The sequence below is a fragment of the Parus major genome, chromosome 3 (genome assembly GCF_001522545.3).
Source record: "Parus major isolate Abel chromosome 3, Parus_major1.1, whole genome shotgun sequence".
Classification (NCBI taxonomy): domain Eukaryota; kingdom Metazoa; phylum Chordata; class Aves; order Passeriformes; family Paridae; genus Parus; species Parus major.
Window position 1 is genome coordinate 56,741,565 of NC_031770.1, and position 9,374 is coordinate 56,750,938.

Here is a 9,374-nt window from a genome sequence, read left to right on the forward strand (position 1 = left end):
CTTCCTTCCGCCACTTCCTTCCGCCACTTCCTTCCTTCCAACTTCAATGAGGAAATTTAAATGTAGTAGAAGAAAAGCAATTTCTGTAACACTGCTTCACCTCCAGAAAGATACTCATGAAAATGAGATGCAGGTGTGCATTTCTGATGTGCCTACACATCAGCTACTCTTTCAAAGATGAATCCAACCTTTATTCTTAGTTTTCCATTACTATTTCTTGCCCTCCCAATGGGCTTCAAAAGTTAATAGAGCTTCTTCAAAATGACGATAGTGTTCCCTTTTCTTGAATAACAGGAAAATATGATACTCACAGTAATGATTTATTTGAAAAATCTTTCCACTCACCTGCAGTTATGAGTAATACTAAAACATACTGTAAGATCATCAGTCTGAGACATCTGAGTGAAAATGTTCTTCTTTCTATGATATTTCGCAATCCAACTAATGAGGCTAATGGGATTTAATAAAGACATTTATACAAAGTGAGCAGTATTGTAGGAGAGTGTAAGAGCACTTTACAGGTGCAAAATATCCGTCACCTGGTCACCCTTTCAGCAGATGCAGGTGGGTGGCTCCAGGGATGGAAATGCTTGTGAATACAGCACTCTCATTTCCTGAGAGTCAGAAAAAAGTAGGGGTCCATTGCCTTCCTCTCAGGCATTTTTCTTGTACTTGTTAATTTCCTTTTTTTTTCTTGCGAGTTATTGAAATAACACATTTAATCTGGAGTCAGAAGGGGTATTTCCTGCCAAACTATGGAGGCTTAGTTTGATTCTGCTTCACTGGGTGAGAAACCAGACTTCCTTTTTCACACTAATTCAGTCCAAAGCCAAATAATTTTTTCCCTTCATCTGGGAAATCTTGACATAGCCTCATGAAGAACAAAAATCCCAGCCATGCCCCACACCACCAACAGTTCAAGTGCAAGGGGAGAGGCAGGAGATGAGCACAACCCTCTTGACACCTCCTATCTTTGAAGAAGTGACAAGAGTAGACAAGTCTGTCCTAGTCCCCAGATCTATGGCAAGGACTGCTGTTCCAAATGCTGCTTGCCCTGGGCTTATCTCATCCTTTATTCTATGATGAACCTTTGTGTAGTATCTGACATCTCATGGGCACCTGGGATGAGACCATCCCTTCTCAGATATGCCAGAGACCAAAACAAAACTGGAATACTGACTGAAATAAAGAAGAGCTTGGTAGTAGTTACCAAGTTTCTTACATCTCAGATAGCTGTCCTTCATCATCACAGTGGCAGCATCCTCCTGCCAACCCTGTTCTTCATTCCAATTAACTTGTGGGTGTGTCTGCCCTGGTGTGGGCAGAAAGGAGAGAAACTTCCCCTCAGTGGTAAAACAGCAGCTTCCTCTCTTGTGCTGCACATCTGGAAGCATCACTACAACCACCCCAGCTGGCACTGCAATCTCCTCCAGGCTGCTCAGGAGCAACACTGCCTTGTAGCCTGTGCTTAAGTGCAAGCATATCATATAGGGAAAAAGCAATTTCCATGACAGTAGCCAGTCTTTTCTCTGCAGGGGAAATCTCCCCAAAATGCCTGTCTCAGGGTCTGAGTGCTTGGGATTTTGGTAGAGGGTGTGTAATTGATACTGAAGAGGTACAGTCAGTGAATCAAATGCTTGTGGCTAGAAGGGCAAATGGTTTGGCTGAGACAATCCACAGTAATTATAGAGATCACTGTAATTAGGAGGTTAATTCTGTCCCAGGAGCCTGGAAAAGGAGTTGTCGTCCTGTAAGGATCAGCAAAGAATTTCCCCTGCCATTCCTCACCATGCAGCATTGCTTTGTCCAGGGTATGTCCTGACAGACATCCTAGCCTCCAGTCTGGGAATCTGGAAATTCACAAATTTCACATGAAATTCACAATTTTCACATAAAAAACAGCAAATGACCAGTGCCGAGCTCCAGTCCTCAAGGGAAGCATCACAAACTTGAGACATTTCCATGGAAATGAGCCATGGAAAACATTTGTCTTACACTAGAAACCACAGCCATGCCATTACAGAGCATTATCTGGGCTGTTCCAGCAGTGACCATCCCAGTATCCTGCTGTGGCTGCCACATGGATCAGCATTTCTTGGCTTGTGGTACATCAGTTCCCCAATCCTCTTTGCAAAGTCACCCTGATTTACCCAAACAGCAATTCCAAAATCCTCCTCTCCTTCTCTTCCTCTGGCCCTGCAGCAAGGCAGCATTTGGGGAAAGTGCAGGTGAAGCAGGAGATGTTTGTTCTACAGCTGCACAGGTTGGACTCGATGATCTTGAAGGTCTCTTCAGCCTGGTCATTCTGTGATTCTGTGACAGGCTCAGGCAACAAAGACAGACCTGAAGACACGGGTCTTGTTCATGGCTCTCCAGCTTACCAAGTTTTTGGGGTGGGAGATGACAGTGAGGAGGATAGCATGAGTTATCTGCAGGACTTCCTAGTCAAGTATAGAGCTATAAGCATGGGCAGATATGCTTGCTTATACAGAAATCATATATGTGTATATATAAATATATCTACATATAAGTGAATATATCCGTGTGTATGTAGAAGACATCTCTATACATGGCAAATCCATCATTGAGCACTCCCACTGTTGGAGCATGCTAAGACCTTGGCTCAGATCACATTATCTATAAAGAAGTAGAACATTATTTTTCCAACCTGTAGACTGAGGTGACAGGCTGGGTTTTCCTCCTTCAGTTGAAAAATACTGAAATATTCACCCTTCACATGAAGGGTAAATGTGCCGATTCCATTAACTTCCTCAATCATTGTCACAGCATCACCATGAAAACACATTTGTCCAGAGGTGAATTTTTCCCTAATGGGATAAACAGAAGTGTCTGTAAGAAGTATTGTGCCCCTTGCTCCCCCCACAGAAAGCTACATGAGAGACCAGCAAGGACGGGAATCTAATGAATCCAAAAGAGCCCAATAACAAAAGCAAAGGTGGTGCTGGTGGCCTGGACCCAGCCAAAACCTTCCAGCTGTTCAGTTTACTTTCAGCAAGCACAAACCTGGCAGGTAAAAATAGAGAAACGTCTTGGGAGTTGTTGCTTTGAGTTCAGGTCTTCCTCCCTCATGCACCACTTTCCTTGGGGGGCACACCAACAGAGCTTTTGCTTTTTCCTTTTGCTTTTTCTTGCTTTTTGCAAGCCACCATCAGGCTCCATGGATAGGAGACAGCAGCCAGCTCTCTGAATAAAAATGACAGGCAGAGGCTTCCAACCATGCTCCTAAATACCCTGTTTTCAGTGCAACTACTTCAATTCCTCTTATTAAATTATCTGTCTGCTGCAGCTAATCAAACAGAAGAATGTTTTCTCTGTGAGTCAGGGAAGAGTTTGGTTTTGATAACAATGGAAGATGACAAACCCACATTTTGCCTTTGGTAATTCAAGATGATACAGCCCAGAGCACCAATGAAATTTTTAACCTGCCTGACAGTTACAGTCCAAATCTTCAACTGGGACTCTTAAAAAATGTGGGGACAAAATTCCCTTCAGAAAACATAATCAGTGGAATTGATGATCAATCCCACACTGTGAGATTGCTGCAGTATAACTCTCTAAACAGAAAATGAAAAAAAAAACCAAAAAGCAAGCTGAAGTTGCTGAGAACCAATGGACACATGGTGAGATTTTACCAGAAAAGATCTGAGGGATAAATACAGAGGGATGAAGAGAACCTGCTTCAGGAGTAGCAAACGTACCACAGAGGCGCATGTTAAATGAAAATAAGTTGCAAGGAGAACAGTGGTGGAAAAGACAGCACACAGTCTCCAAGGGGAGGCAGGTGGAAGAGGCTAATAACAGGATTTCAAAATATCCATTTCAGGACTTAATGATATTCATATTTCTGAATTCCTGTTTCAGACACTGAGCATAGTTGTAAAATGTCTGTCAGCACATGCTCTAAGTCAAAAATTACATCTCATTCCAACACTTTGGCAGCATGCTACAAACAAGTTTGTTGTGTCAATGACACACATTCATGTTCAAATGTTTTATTTAATCTAAAGTTCACTTTTTACCCTCAAACAGGGATTAGAGTTTGAGCACTTTTAAACCTCTATAATAAAACCTTTTCCTAGAAACATATAAGTCCGTTGCCCGACTGAACTTTCAGCTAAGCCTCAGCCAACCCAATAAAAGAAGTTATTGGCCAGTCACTAATGTTGATAGGAAATGTTTCAGGCAAAGCAGGTACCATTGATGATTTTGCAAAGAGAAAGCCCTAGAAATCCAGTTGCTTGCTGAGGTGTTCTCACCCCCATGCTGCTGTGTCTCCAAAGAGGATATCATATCTCTGCAGAAGTGCCACGTTTTCAGAAATACAGCTAAGAAACTTCTTGGGCTTTCCTAAGTCTCCTATGTTTTGAAGCAACAGGAATAATTTTTTTTGGCAAGCATTCTGTCCAAAATGTGCAGATAGTTCCTATACAGTAAAAATGAAAGATAAAACTGCACTGTACAAGAGGAAAACTTATAAAACAGACTTTCCTGAGAGGAGCCAAACTAAATGTGTCTAGCAGTCTTCAGGAACCTGCTCTGCTTCAGCTCCTGTTGCCCAAACCACAGGGCTTGGCACATGCTGGGCTTGGCAAAACCCCAAATGCTTATGCTGTTTACCTGGGGATCCTAGGAGTCTGCACTCCCTCCAGGTGCACTTGGAAGCCAGCACCATCCTCTTTTCTGTGACAGGGCCAGAGGCTGCCCCCATCACACAGATTTGCTTGTAGAGCAGCATTTCTGTACATCTCCAGGCTCATAATCTTTGTTTATTTCTAAAGTATCTCATGTCCTTTCTCTGAACAATTTATTCTCTTCCCTATCGTCCTTAGGGGTCTCCAGATAAAAAAAAAATCTTCAAGCTTCTCCTCCTTCCCACTTCTCCAGTGAGTCTATGCCTTCTCTCTTTCCTTCTTTCACAGGCCTCCTGCCCACTGTGCCTGTGACTGCTCAAACACTGCCCAGGTCTTAGCTGCTCCATCAAAAAACTTCATTATGCACAATCCCTTGTCTGACTACTGGCAAGCTTATTCCTGTCCTGTTTACTGTGCGGCACATGTCAAATCTGCCAAGGTGAATCTGCTTTCATGAACCAGCTGAAACTGCAAGTTTTTCGTCATTTTCTCATGCAAGCAGCACCAATTTCTCTCACAACAAGGCTTAAATTTATCCTAAGTATTCAAAGCAGAGACTTTTACAGAGTGAGGAGTGTGAGGTCACATCAAAAGAAGTGTGACCACCAGAGCAAGGGACAGCATTCTTCACCTGTACTCTGCTCTAGTGAGAGCCCATCTGCAGTGTTGTATCCAGCTCTGGGGTCTCCACCACAGGAAGGAGATGGATCTATTGGAATGAGTCCAGAGGAGGGCCATGAAGATGATTAGAGGTCTGGACCACCTCACCTTTGAAGACAGGCTGACAGATTTGAGACTGTTCATTCTGGAGAAGAAAAGGCTCTAGGGTGACTCTTGAGCAGCCTTCCTGTACTTGAAGGGGGCCTACAGGAGAGCTGGAGAGGGACTGTTTACAAGGGTGTGTAGTGACAGGACAAGGGAAATAGCTTTGAACTGAAAACAGGCAGGTTTACATCTGATATAGGCAAGAAATTCTCTCCTGTGAGGGTGGTGAGGCACTGGGTTAGGTTGCTCAGTGGAGTTGCAGATGGTCTATTCCTTGAAGTCTTGGGGAGGTCAGGCTGGATAGGACTTCAAGCAACCTGGACTAGAGAAAGGGGTCCCTGCCCATGGCAGGGGATTGGAACCAGATGATCCTTAAGGTTCTTTCCAACCCAAATCATTCTATGATTCTGTGAGTCCCATGGCCAGATGTTTCCACTGTTGTAAAGAGGATGGAGGATACACAGCTTGTTGCACAGCTGCAGCTCCATTGAGGCCTGACCCACCTGCTGCTGCACTTTGTATTAGCAGTCATTGCTGAGTTAATTTGAACCATCTGGCTGCTGCCATCCTCAAACAGCCACACATTTTCTGCATATTTTCTTGTCATTGCACTGCTGTGTTCCGGTGTCTTTGACAAAACATCTGCCCTGAGGATTCCCCTTTTATAATATCTGTAAAATATGTCACCATCTGCTCACTCTTAAAATCTCTTCCTTTATCCCCCCACAAGTAACTGGCCCCTCAATGACCTCCCATTTCATAGCAAGGTGCTTGAGCAGGAACATTCATTTCTTTGCTTCACAACGTGCAATACTCTCTCTGTCAGGTTTTGAGCCATTGGTTTGTTCAGTGTATAGCACAGAAATCCCTCTGCCTTAGTAAACATTGCTTCTCTTGACTGTTGTAGGCTTCTCTGCTTCTTGGCATTGGTGAAATGTCAGAAAGAAGACCTCCACCCCATCTCCCCCTGAAGCAGCCCAGCTCCAGGCAGAAATTCCCTTGGTTCTTGTCTTGTAACAAACCATTTTTTCCACTGCCCCAAAACCCATCTGCACCACACAGCAGATACAACCACTCCAGAATCTTCACTGCTTGCTCTTCCCTTTGTCACCTTGTTTCTCCTCTGCTGTGTAGATACCACAACCCTGCTGCTCTCTCTAACAGCCCACCACGTGCTGTGTCCATTTGCTTTACCTGGTTCCATTTTTCTCAAAGAGTAAAATCCAAAATGCACTGCATGTCCTGTCCTCTGGACACATCACAGAATGGCTGATTCTTTACATACCCCAGTTGAGTGAGCAGAGTAATTCTTGAATTTCTAATTCTGAAGAGAAAAAAATTATGAAAATTGATTATGAGGGCCCAAAAGCTGTTTTCTCATGCCCTGTGGGCTTGGTTCCCCATGTGACTGCTATTTTACAGCCAGTTCCTGATAAAAGCAGCTAATATCTGCTTTAAGATGAAAAAATTATCCCAAGTCTTCTCCACAGTTCAGTTTTTAGCTGGAATTTTGTAATATTGCACAAAGCAAGCCACCAGGATGGTCACAACTGCTAGGCAAATTGCTAGTATTTTAGCTCCAGACTATCTGTATAAAGAAACACAACCTCTTTTTCCATAGATTTGAGAGGCATGAAAATCTATCTTGCTAATCTGTCTTGAAACAGAGAACAAGGAGTAAACCTTCCCTTGCATCTGTCAAAACACATACTTTAAAAAGTGCTAAATTATTTGGTTTGCATGAAAATACAGGAAGATCAGAAAAACAGACTTTGATTTCCTCAAGCAAGTTTATATACTAAAGGCAATTGACTTAGCTAATTTGAAAGTGTGAAGTATGGAAAGGGTAAAACAGTTCTGTAAGAACATATCCTGGGCAGAAAACAGGGAAGAAGAACTGCCCAAAGAGAAGGATGTCATTGGCACCAGCAAAAGGGTGTCAAACTGGATTTAGTACAATTAGCTTGCAAACTGGGAGAAATCCCTGGACTGGAGTCTGATGAGGATGAAGGACAGCCCCTAGACTCTGCTGGGACAAGCAGCTGACACACAGAGAAGAATCTCCCTGGCTCCCCAAAGGGGTCTGCTCTGGCAGCTGTGACTACACAGCCTCTCTGCCACCCCTCAGCAGAACCTGGAGCTAATCTGTGGCAGGTGCTGTCTTTCTGCATCTGAGAGCTGAGCCCTACCCCAGCAATCCAGCTGGTCCTGGTTAACCAGAACACTGCAGAATGTGAGACAGAAATTCTAGCATCTCAGAGACCCAGAGGACGTCACTGCTGTCATTGGACATTATTTTTGTTTGTTTGAATGCAGCAATCTCGACCATTATCTGTGTTACTGTGAGGATCTGAAACTGGAATCTTTGAGATGAAAAGAAGAAATTGGTTGATTCTTTTCCTTTTTTTTTTTTTTTTTCCATTTGCTTTTAATTTATTAAAATACTTGTGAATTTTCCTGGAGATTCACCAGGAATAATTCCAGAGGGACTAATACTCATCATATTTCTGGATCCAATTAAATCTAACATCCACTGCCCTCATCACTAACATATGTTCAACAGAGCTAAATTTGTCCTATTGTAAATAGCATATAATTTGGCTTCTTTGTTTTTCTTTTGTGGGCACTGATAGCTGTTTTCTGCTCTGAATTTGTCATCAGTAAACCAGAACTCATCCAGAGAGAGCAGTTAACTGCTTGTATAAAGTAATCTATCAGAAGAGGTTCCCAAAGAATGTTTGTAATGGACATTACAGAGAGCTACAACCATTTCTAAAATGGGGAAAATTTTGCAGTTCCTGCCACTGTTCATTGCACAACTTGTCTTCTAAAAACACTGGCAAACAGAAATACAACACTGCCAACTTTTGCAATTGTATCATAGTTCCTAATACTCAACTTTTTTATGAAGCCCCTTCCTCTGAAAGCATCTGGATTAGATGAAAATCTAAGATTTCATTTGTTATAAACACACTGTTTTTCTAAAACACATGGTTAGAAAAGCTTGGCAAAACATGGGTGTCATCTCATCTGGATATACTGTCTGTAACTTAAGACACCTCCTCCACCCTACAGTCCGTGAAAGAGGCTGGTACCTGCACAGATCATCCTGCCCTCTCTACTCACTGACGGCTCAAAGTGAGCCTGAGCTCAAGGAGGTGGAAAGCACAGGGCTGCTGCCCCTCCCCTGTGCTCACTGCCCTGCACTGACCCCCCAGCAACATGATTCAGCCCCCAGTAACTTGATTTCAAAGGAAATGCAGCAGTGGAAACAAGAAACAAATCCAGGTGGCTGTGTGGCCCCACCATCACCAGCATTCCCTCTCCAAATGGTGGTCTTTGCCTGAACCTGAGAATGGTGCTGGGCGTTGCCTGAGCCAGAAAAACTAGCAGCTGCCCTGGCAGAAAACTGAAAGAAAATAGAGCCGATGGAGCTGTGAGCCAAACTGGTCCCATGGGTGCCAAGTCATATAGAAGACAAGAACCACAGAATGGGACTTGGGAGATTTTTCATAATATTAGGAAAAAAGTCTTCCTCAGGAGTCAGCGCTGTGCTGGAGCAAGTCCCAGGTACACAGTGTGCTTCCCTTCCTTGGGGGTTTCCCAAGGACTATCCTAGTCTGCTGTCAGTACAGAGTAGGGCTGAACTAGCAATCTTTAGGGTTTCTCTCCTGCCTGGGTCAGGAGATGTCATGATATCCTCACCCTGAAAGAAGTGGATTTCCTATGAGTGATTATGCCAGCCCTCCCTAAAGAGAACTTCTGACACACTCCTCAGGTGCTGCTGGGAGTCAGCAGAGAGCCTGTTTTGAGAGGCATGAATTGTGCTCCATGTGCTGGAACATGGTCTCTTTTAATTTTTAATGCTCACCTTTCATGTTCACTTTCTTAGAGCAGCTGGGAAATAAGACATAATGTTTTAAGAGCTCCCTTCAAAAGATGGTTGTGGCCCTCTCC